This window comes from Phascolarctos cinereus, unplaced genomic scaffold, assembly GCF_003287225.1.
Source record: "Phascolarctos cinereus isolate Bilbo 61053 unplaced genomic scaffold, phaCin_HiC Scaffold_4;HRSCAF=312, whole genome shotgun sequence".
Lineage (NCBI taxonomy): Eukaryota > Metazoa > Chordata > Mammalia > Diprotodontia > Phascolarctidae > Phascolarctos > Phascolarctos cinereus.
This window is the reverse complement of record NW_027555847.1, coordinates 114626498-114638855: the sequence shown is the minus strand read 5'-3', so window position 1 is coordinate 114638855 and position 12358 is coordinate 114626498.

Genomic DNA, 12358 nt, shown 5'->3' with positions numbered 1-12358 from the left:
TGGTCAAAGGAAATTTCTATTTTGGAGTAATTTATTGGTGAATTACTGCTTATCATTATTAGCTTTCTATCCATTCTATTCATCATGTATCTACATTATTAGGCATGCTAAACTTATCCAGCATATATTTTTATCAAGCTATATAGAACACAACTTGTAGTTGGCAATTGTTATAATAACATTTTTGGTTGCCACTTATTTTGACATCAGAAAGGGGGAAAAATGGTGGTGAAATCTTTCAGGCCCCTGCCATTCTGTCTCATATCAATGTAATTATCTTAAACAACTTATTTCAAGTAGTTAATAGAAATGCAAGTGACTTACCACCAATATATTGAGATAGATATATTTTTTAAATTATTTTCTCAATCCGCTGTAAAAACAAAGTTGGATCTGAAGACACAGGTTAATTCCTCACTTCCTGGTAAGTTTTGAGTTTGTCTCAAACCAGACTTGAATACAGATTGTTCAAGTGTTGGTGATGGAGCAGGCAGTATTATTTGTCATATAAAATGTGATTCTAGAGAAAGGTCTAAATAATAATATTTGGCATAGTTCAACACAATATCCTGATTTTTTTGGTAAACATCATTTTGTTTATTCATTTATATTGTTCTGTTTAAATATAAGGGAAAACACCTAGAAAGATAAAATGAATTTTTATGTATTTATATATTTCTAAAACAATAATAGCTCATACTTGTGAAATCTTTAAAAAAATCATTATTTCATCTGATCAGTACAGCTATGTGAGGTAAGTGGTATAATCTTCATTATTTCCATTTTGTGAAAAAAAAAAAGATAAGAGGGCCATAGAAGTGAAATGACCTGCATATGCTCACATAATTAGCAAGAGTTGGAAGGAGGTTTCCAGTCTAGATCTTTCCCAGCTCTGCATCAAGTGTTCTTTAATCTATAATATTTGGTTTCTCTAATATAGCCATGATGTTGGGAAATAATTTTCCTTTTTTTGAATTATTCTTTATCTATTCTAAAGTATTACATCTAAGATTTCTTCCTTTTATTCTGGATAGGAAAAAATTTCTAGTTATAAATCTAGTAACAGTGAAAGGTAAATGGAAATGAAATTGGTTCTAGTTAATGACAGCTACTCTCTAGTCCAATCCATGTGTGACTAAGAATATACTCTTTAACCCCAAGTGGTTATTTAGCATCTTCTTGAAGACCTTCAATGAAGGGGAAACAATTACTTTCTGAGGCACACATACTGCTATTGGATGGGTTAGTTACTCTGATGATCTTTCTAACACTGAGTTAAATTTTGTTTATAGTGTAAATTCCACAATGGATCATGTGTTGGTTTTGGAATCAGGAGGATTTAGTTTTGAATCCTATAGGCTTCAGGCACCTATCTTTGTGACCCTGGATGAGTCATTAACACTCTTTGAGTCTCAGTTTTTCACTTGTAAAATGTGAATAATGACAGTATGTCTCTTTTATGATTTTTGTGAGGATCAAATGGAATAATCTGTGTAAATTGCTTCACAACCCTTTAAGCACTATAGAAATGTAAGCTGCTATTATCATCTACATGTGTATACATGTTGTTTCTCCCATAGTATGTAAGCTCCTTGAGGCCAGAAACTACTTTATTTTTGTACTGTATGACTAGCATTGAGTACCATTCTTCTTCTATATGAAAGTCCTTCAAATAATTAGACAGCTACCAAGATCTCCCAAATCTTTTCTTCTCATAAAATGAATACTGTCTTTTTTTCTAGACTAAACTTTCACAGAGCTGTTGCTTTATTGCCCAATTATTGACTTTGCTTCCTGCTAGTGAGTCTCAAGTATGGTTCAAACACAGAACATTAGCAAACAATTTTTTTCCTCTTATTCATCTGCTGTACAGGAGTGAGCAGTCTGGTGACAGGATGGCAGTTGTATGAAAGATAGCTCTCAATAGCATCATGATCCTTCATCTATTTGCTATTAGAAAGTTCCTTCAGAAGAGAGAATGATAATATTTCACAAGATGCTTATGCCTTTTAATTGAGTTTTACAAGTGCAAGTATAATTGAAAAGACTTGTCCCATGGTATTTTGTTGTTGTTTGGTTCTTTCAGTCATATATGACTCTTTGTGACCCCATTTGGGGTTTTCTTCCTTCTCCAGCTCATTTCACAGATGAGGAAACTGAGGTAAACAGGGTTAAGTGACTTGCCTAGGGTCACCCAGCTGTATGTGTCTGAGGGCAGATTTGAACTCAGAAAGATAAGTATTCCTGACAACAGGATTAGTAATATATCCACTAAGCCTCCTAATTGTATGCAAAATAAGTGGTACAAGGTAAATAAATAAATCTGCTGAAATATACAACAAAATTTAGATGTTAAAAATAACCTTTAATGTGAAATATGCTCTTCTTTGGTGGCAGTCACTTGTTTTACACATTTTGGCACTGAATTCACATGATTTTGACACATGTTCTTTAATTCATTATAAAACCGCACATCACATTGGATAGTAATTGTGACCTTGATGAACAACTTTATTTGGGAATTTCTATAATTGCAGAAAAAATCAATTTCTCATTTTGTCAATATACTTATCAGAATACTTGATCATTAATTCTTTCAATAGATACAAAACTTCCAAACCTCTAGAAGGGAAAAAACAAATCCCTTAAGTATTACATTTTTCTAATTATCAGTACTCCAGTCCTTTTATTGTCTTGAACATTATAGGAATGTGTTTTAATTAATAGAAACAATTAACAGCTGGTTTGAGGTTTCTGTATTAGTCATGTCTCACCCGCCTTTTCTTGTTCTCTCATATTTGAGACCTATTCCGCACTCTAGTAGAATCAACAAAAAGCCTTCCAGCTGCCAAGTCTCTGTGAAAAGTTTTTTATTATTTTTTGCAGATTAATTAGATGATTAGATTTTAATTAGAATATTTGGAAATTGAAGCAAAAGTTACATTACACATATTTTAACACAAGTATAAAACACATTTTGTAGAAAAGAAAACATTTCATCACAATTTGGCTTCTTGCTATTCTCTACAAATACTGTTCCAATTCCCCTCCATACCTTTTATCATGCCTAGAATGCTCTACCTTCTTACTCCCACATCTTCAAATTTCTATTTTCATCTAAGGCTCAGCTTAAATGATACCTCCTCTTGCAAGCAAGATCTTTCTTTACCCTTCCATTTCAACTGTTAGCACTTCCCTATCTCATGATATTATTATACATTTTTATTATTATACATGTTGTTTTTTCCACAGAAGGACACAAATTCCTTAATGGTTTCATGTCTTCATATCAAATCAACCATACCTACTCCAATGCTGGACCCACAGCAGGTGCTTAATGAAGACTTGTTGAATTGAACTTACTCTCTGGCAATCAGAAAAATAGTATGTAAACAAAACCCCACCCAAATCAGTAAAAAAAAAATCATTTGAAAGTTTATCTTGAGAGAAGTTCTCAATCACCTTTGCAATGTGGATAGGGAATTTTAGATAAATAAAACTGAAAGTATTGCTCAGTAGTCATCCCCTACCTCTGACAGGCAAGGAGGAGAAGGAAGAGAAGGAGGAGGAGGAGGAGGAGGAGAGTCAAAAAGTATTCACAAGTTAACTAATGCCTAAAGGAATTAGCATTAGGGCATAAAAGAAAAAGAAATACAGAGGCAGGATGCTATCGAAGGACTGTTACAAGCAAGGACAAAGGTAACTGCTCAAAGGATAAAATGAAATTTGGTTTTACTGATAGCAGTCAAATCAAAACTTTAAGAGCTGATAAACAGCAACTGGAACAGGTTATTTAATGACACACCTATTCCGAAACAGCATTAATGAGCCTTTTTCTGCTCCCAAAGGTTGGAGATGGATCTTGCAAGTATACCCGTAAATTATGTAAATTCATTATGTACAATGGCAATTTCCTTTCTCCAGTGATGATGTGCCCCTTTCCAAAATTGGATTGGGCACATGTAATTGCAAATGCAATATATAGTATGAGATTTAAACTCAATTGAGAGTTATAATGTTAATAATTGTTAACAAGTTGCCAATAAAGTAACACACAGTGAAGAAGCTAAAGGACCTTTTTTTTTTCCTTGTCTGCCTTTAAAATCCAAGTATTTCAAATTTAGCTAAAATATGTTCCACTCAGCTTGAAGAAGATAATCTATTATGTTCAAACAAGCACCTCAAGCAAAGTGCTTTACTGTTTTTTTTCTTTTTAAAGTCTTTTTTTTTTCTATGCTTTTAACTTTCAACTTAATTTTCATTTTAAAGGACATAGATCAGTGTATACTGCTTCTGAAAGGAGAGGCATTATTTAACCTAAAATTCTGCCTAATAAATTTCATTTCTGAATGGAACACTAATGTTTATTATACACAATGTTTAAGACTCAAAGTTAGCAGAGACCTAGGCTCCAATCCCACCTCTAATATTTACTAGTTGGTGACCATGGGGCTATTACCTTATCTCTATGAGCCCTACTTTCTTCATCTATAAAATTAGAATTTCAACACCTATAATATTTAACTCATACAGATACTATGAGTATCACATGAGCTAGTTTTTTTTTAAATTAGACTACTTCTCATATAAATCAGCCACTGAATGCTTTGGGGCCAAATGTATTTATAAGAGCTTTTGCACTTACACATGCACATATACATACACACATATATGGAGAGAGATAAGTATACATATACATACACACACACATACATATGTATGTGTGTGTGTATGTATATATTTAAATCTTATCTGCCTATCATTTCGTGATTTATTATTTGTCCAGCCTGTAAAACTAACTAGACTTACAGTAGGTACCTTATTCATGTAAAGATAATAATAAAATAGTAAAATAAAAATAAATAAATAAGTAGATAGATAGATAGATAGATAGATAGATAGATAGACAGACAGATAGATAGACAGACAGTCAACAGTGGTTCATGGCAACAAAACTTCAAATATTTGTATTTTGTTCTTCCCTTGGTTATTCTGACAAAGCTGTGGCCCAATGAATTGACCAAAGTGTAACTTGATATGTCTAATAGATTTCTAATAAAAAAGAATTTGAAATTATAATCCTAAACTCTTAACTCTCTCTTTCAGCTTTAATAGCTGAAGTCCCTAAGACTTGTAAACCATTCCTTTCCTCACTGATGAATTCAGGAAATCTGTTGGTGTATAGTATTATTAGTATTTAGCACAAATTTGCATCATCTGGGCAACAATCTGAGCATTCTCTCTTCTTGTGGATGGAGCCTAATCAAAGAACTGGAAATATTTAATCTTGGAAATAGAACATTTGGGAAACACAATTTCTCTATTATACTTCTTTTTTTTGACCAAGAGGAGAGTTCTAGAAGTAAAGTGGAAATTTCAGAGATATTGATTTTAACTCCATGTTGAAAAAAAACTCTTTATTTTGATATTGTTAGAATGACATGTTTTATACACATGTATACACATGATTATACATATGTGCATATCTGTATATGTGTGTAATATGATAGTCTAACACAAGAAAATAGACGCAATTATATAACTATTATCCAAATTTCATGGGACATAATTCATGGCTAGAAGTGAGAAGGTATGTCTTGCTTAAAGAAAACAAAAGAGTAAAAGGAAATTGCTCCCAAAGGAACACACACACACACACACACACACACACACACACACACACACACACATACACATACACAGAGATCTCCAAGCAAGATTGGAGTACAACTGGTTGAGGACAAGAAGAGAGACAAGTAGAAGTGATAACATAGAATTTTAGTACACCACCCATTGACACTGTAAATTTTCCAAGTACAGAATGCAAAATTGATTTATAGCCACACTCTAGCTTTAAGATCTCCAATATAGAGACAGTCTATATTGCTAAGAAATGTTGATAGCCATCCTAGAACTTCAAAGTTTAGGAATTCAGGGTTACCGATCTTATGATAATAATGATCAGTCCATTATCACTAAAGAGCTTACTTATTGATGCAGAAAGGTCAGTTGGTCACAAAATAATTAGAGCCATTCATCCTATGAACATGCTGTTATGTTGTTGCAGGAGAAACAGAAGCAATGTTTACACATGTAATTATATGGCAATCACTGCTCATTTAAACATGTCTTGTATGTAATGGCATATGTGTGTGTGTGATAATTATAACTATGTCTTACATCTATTGTATAGCTACATTTGCCTATTAGATAAGCATAAGATTTCTATTTGCTTATTTGCATATGTTATATATACATATTATTTCTATATAAATTTCTTGATAGCACAGTAATTGGAGCTCAATTGTGTAATTCATGATTACTATATATATGACATACATTTGCAGTTTTACAAACATTCCAACTGCTTATGTGGAATGAATAATTTGGGCTGCAGGGTGGAACCTATTGGATACTTTTGTCATACATGGGATTACAGATACTTTGGAGGACCTCCTCAGGATCTTAGAGACTTTGGATTACCATTTGAGGACTATACAGACTGGATAGACTTCAGGATGATAGACAATCTTTGGACTGAAGTATCCACAGGAATTTAAGAGAGCTCAGTTCATTTGGGACTTCTAGCATCCTTGAAAAAAGGACTTCTGCCTAAATTCTGGGGCACCAAGTTTGGGAGGTAATTCTTAAGAGGTTATTCTGAGGCACATCTGAGAAATGGGCAGATGAAACTCCAGAAGAGCAAGAACAGATAAGATGGACAGAAAGTAGGAGTATATGAGAGCTATGACCAGACCAAATTGGTACTTGTGACAGTTTTTGTTGTTGTTATTGTTCAGTCTTTTCAGTCATGTCTGACTCATTTATCCCATGGCTTCTCATTTCATTTCCTAGCATTTTATAGATGAGGAAACTGAAGCAAACAGGGTTAAGTAACTTGCCCAGAGTCACATTGCTATTTAGTATCTGAGGTCAACTTTGAACTCAGGTCTTCCTGACTCCAGGCTCTGACTGTGCCACCCAGCTGCCTCTATTGTGACAACTGAGTGGTCAGTCAATACCTTACTTTTCATTGTTTTCTCTGAGCCCAAGGTCATCATATCAGTGAAGCCCATTACAGCTGTCTGCATGTTCTTTGATTTTTTGTTTTGTGTTACTTAATATTGATAATTAAATAATGGTGATTTTGTCTAGGCTATACATTTTGTTTCAAGATTAATTGAAGATAAACTTTTCAATTGAAGAAGAGATTCATCAGTTGATTAGAGAATTTCTGAAATTTTGGCAATTTCTATGAATATTTCAGAACATGTATTTTGTAGACTGCATTTAAAACTGGAGTATAAGAACTAATAAGCAAATGAACCAGTAGGTTGATGAGTTTATCCCTGAGAAATTTAGCATCACAGGCCCCAAAACCATTGAGTAATAGGTAATAATAATAAGGGGAGGGAGGAGACTGTGGAGAGCCTTATTCTGCTCATAAAATTTGAGTATCCGAAGAAGTCTTCATTTTTCTTATGGACAATTTAACATTCTAGAAAGTTAAAGCAAGTGTGTGCAGTAGTTTAAAATCATTGAGGCTCAAAAGAGATCTTAATATCAGTGGAAAATAACTACTGAAATGGAAATGGAAAGACATTTAGGGAAACCTGACTATTATTATAAAATTTCTAATGTATAAAGAAAGACGTTGGACATTGTCAGGCACCTGCTGTAGCAAATGCATTTCAAATAATTCATCAAAAAATAAGTATGGTCATGTGACAAACTGAGTCTACATTAGACTTATATCTATCTTTCCCTATAACACTATCTGCTTCCTCTGGGGAATTTTAGGGTTAGGGTACCTCGGCCATTCTATAGGAGAAAAGGCCCTGATTTTGGGCCTTGGGCTATCTCTTTTCTCCTCAAAGCCACACCTTGGAAAACTATCATTTGACCAACTTGCTGAGGTGAAGCCAAGATGGTGGAGAAAAGTCAAGAAGTTGCCTGCACTCTCTCCAGTTTCCCTCAGAAACAACATTAAATGAAGCCTCTAAATGGATTCTGGAGTAACAGAACCTACAAAAATATAGAGTAAAGCAATTTCACAGCCCAAGATCACTTAGAAGGACTATAGGAAAGGTCTGTCTCATTTGGGTAAAAGGGGAGCTCAGTCCAGTGCAGGCAATGGCTAGGCAAGCCAGCAGGATGCTCTTAGCCACAGCACAGATTAGCAGCCAAGGGCCCTCAGTCCTGGCTCAGCAGGTCAGTGGTACAGCAAGTCAGCCATGAGTCATCCGGCCCTCGTGCAGAAGGTGAACTGCCAGCCCCAGAAACCTTGTCACAATAGATATGACTAGGCTAAGACACACCAGTGCAGTGGATAAGCCAACAGCATCTGAAAGACAGTGGCCAAGCCCCTGGCCCCCAGCACATGAAGGCTGAGACAGAGCCCCTTTGAACCCCAGGAGATGAGATCATATTTAAAAGTCATGGAATAGGCTTAAAATGAGCAAAAAACAAACAAAAAAAAGGAAAAAAAAAAACAGAAAAGAACCCTGACCATAGAAAGCTACTACTGTGACAGGGAAGATCAAAACTCTAACTCAGAAGAGGACAATATTGTCAAAATAACTAGAAGTGAAGCCTCAAAAGGGAATATGAATTGGTCTTAAGCCCAAAAAGTCTTCTTGGAAGAGCATGAAAAGGATTTTAAAAATAAAATAAAAGAGATAGAAGAAAAATTGGGAAAACTAATGAAAGTTAAACAAGAAAGAGTCAACAGCTTGGAAAAGGAAGGACAAAAATTAACTGAAGAAAATAATTCTTTAAAAAACACAATTGGCCACATGGGAAAAGCCAATCAACTGAAGGAAACAACTCCTTCAAAATTAGAATTGACCAAATGGAAAAAGGAGGTACAAAAGCTAATTGAAGAAAATAATTACTTAAAAATTAGAAGTGGAAGCTGATTACTCCATGAGATGCCAAGAATCAGTCAACCAAAGACAAAAGAATGAAAAAGAAAGAAAAAGAAAAGAAAGAAAGAAAGAAAAGAAAGAAAGAAAGAAAGAAAGAAAGAAAGAAAAAGAAAGACAGAAAGAAAGAAAATGTAAAGCTCCTCATTGGAAAAACAATTGACCTGGAAAATAGAACCAGGAGAGAAAATGTAAGAATTGTTGAATTACCTGAAAGTCACAATGAAATAAAGAGCCTGGATCGATTCTTTCAAGAAATTGCGAAAACTGTACTGATACCTTAGAACCAGAGGGTAAAATAGTCTTTGAAAGAATCCACTGATCACCTCCTGAAAGAGACCCCAAAAAGAGATCCCAAAATTCTCCAAGGAATATTGTAGTCAAATTCCAAAATTATCAAGTCAAGAGGAATGCAAGCAGCCAGAAAAAAATCGATTCAACTATCAAGGAGTCACAGTCAGGATTACACAGGACTTAGCAGCTCGTAAAGGATCAGAGGGCTTGAAATATGATATTCCAGAAGAGAAAGGAGGTTGGATTACAAACAAGGATCAACTACCCAGAAAAACTGAGCATAATCTTTCTAGGAAAAAGATAGACATTCAATGAAACAGGGGACTTTCAGACTTTCCTGATGAAAAGACCAGAGCTGAAAAGAAAATTCAGTCTTCAGATACAAGACTCAAGAAAAACATAAAAAGGTAAATAGAAAGGAAAAATGAAATAAAACAAAAAAAAATATTCAGTAAGGTTAAACTCTTTATATCCTTACATGGGAAGATAATACTTGTAACTCTTGAAAACTGTGTCTCTATTAGGGCAGTTAGAAGGCGTGTGCATAGTCACAGGATGTGAATATAAGTTGACTTTGATGTGATGATATAAAAAATAAAAGGTTACAAAAAGAATTATACTAGGAGATGAAGAAAGGAGGAGGCAGAATAGAGCAAATTATATCACATGAATAGGTGCAAAAGTCCCCCAAAAGTAGAAGGAAAAAAAGTAGGTGGTGAGCATTGTTTGAACCTTACTCTTATCAGATTTAGCTCAAAGAAGGAATAATATACATTCTCAGATACAGAAATATATCTTACCTTACAGGGAAGTAGTCAGGTAAAGGTGCAAGAAAAGGGAAAGGGGAAGCTGATACAAGGGAGGGCAAAAGGGAAGGCAGAAGTAGGAAGAGAAAGAGGAAAGGAAAGGGGGAGGCGATCAGATTGAGGGAGGTGGTGGTCAGAAACAAAACACTGGTGAGGAGGGTGAGGATGAAAGGAGAGATAAAAGTATAAAAGGGGGAAAAATAAGATGGAGGGAAATACACAACAATCATAACTGTGAATGTGAATGGGATGAACTCTATCATAAAATTGAAGCTTATTGCAGAGTGGATTAAAAACCAGAATCCTACAATATGTTGTTTACAAGAAACACATTTGAAGCAGACACACACACACACACACAGAGAAAAGGTAAAATGCTGGAGTAAAATATATTATGCTTCAGCTAAAATTAAAAAAAAAAAAACATGGTTATCAATCCTGATCTCAGACAAAGCAAAAGCAAAAATAGATGTAATTAAAAGAAATAGTGAAGGAAACTACATCTTGCTTTTTTTTTTTTGGTGAGGCAATCAGGGGTGACTTGCCCATGATCACACAGCTAGTACATGTCAAGTATCTGAGGCTGGATTTGAACTCAGGTCCTCCAGGTATCATAGACAATGGAGTAATATCAGTACCAAACATATATGCACCAAGTGGTATAGCACCTAAATTATTAGATGAGAAGTTAGCTAAGTTACAGGAAGAAATAGCAGTAGATAAATCCCAATCACAAGACAAAAAAGAAAGAAGTTGAGGAGGTGAATGGAATTTCATAAATTATAGATAGGATAGACCTCTGGAGAAAATTTAATGGGGATTGAAAGGAACAGCCCTTTTTCTCAGCAGTATATGGAACACACACACACACACACAAACAAAACCTGACCTCACAATCAAATGCAGAAAGCCAAAAATATTAAATGCATCCTCTTCAGATCATTATGTAATAAAAAACATTTGTAATAAAGGACCATGGAATGATAGACCAAAAATTAATTGGAAACTAAATAATCTAATCCCAAATAGTAAGTGAGTACATGATTTAGACATAACGGGTGATACCATAAGCAAAATAAGAGAACAAGGAATAAATTACCTGTAAGATCTGTGGAGAAGGGAACAATTTATGACCAAAGAGATAGAGAACATTATGAAATTTAAAATAATTTTGATTATATTAAATTTTTTAAAAAAAGTTTTACACAAACAAAACCAATGCAACCAAGATTAGAAGGAAAGCAGAAAATTTGGAAACAATTTTTACAGGCAATGTTTCTGACAAAGGCCTCATTTCTCAAATATATAGAGAACTAAGTCAAATTTATAAGAATATAAGTCATTTCCCAATTGATAAATGGTCAAAAGCTATGAATAGACAATTTTCAGAAGAACAAATTAAAGCTATCTATAGTCACATGAAAAAAGTGCTCTAGATCACTGTTGACAAAAAAAATACAAATTAAAACAACTCTGAGGCACCACTTCACACTTATCAGATTAGCTAGTGACAGAAAAGGACAATGATAAATTTGGAAGTTCAAGATTAAGCATAATCAAAGAAATGACTGTTCAGGAGAATCTCAGTAAGAAGAAAAAGCACTAATAAGAATTCTGATATACAGTAATTCTGAAAAAATAGCACAGCAAATCAACGTTTATGACTTATACCAATAAATGTATTAAAATCTCCATTCATGTTAGATTTCTCAGATTATTCCTTTTCATTGTCATAGAAGACATCATCTCATCTATCAAGGTGACTCCACTTTATCAGGATCTCAAATACTAAAACAGACTCCAACAGTAATAATTGGTCAAATGAAGTTAGATTTATTGAAATCTTATGTTCTGATTTTCTTTTCACTTTTGATGGCTTTAATAATAATGAAAAAAAGAGTACAAATGAATAATAGGAATGTCATGGTATTTTTTTTACCTAGTTATTTTCCTTATATTTTTGAAGACAATTGGTCAATACATTTTTTTTCTTTTCTTTTAGTGGAGATAACTAACACTACCCTTAATTTTATAATATTTTTTGGGGAAATTACCTTTTTATCCTGGTTAATATATAATAAATATTATAGGTTCAAGTGTTAAAATGAGCATGGTAAATTAACATTTTACATAACATAATATCTCATTTTCTTTTTGGAACTTTCATCTGTGCTTAATTTTGTAAATGGAAACAAAACCTACAATCAGCAGAGTCTGTACTGTACATTCAGAAATATTTAGTATCAAAAACATAAGCTATATTTTCAGTTCTTACTAAAAAATTAATATAATTAATCCACAGATGATTGCTTGTAGAAATTCAGAGAAGAGAGT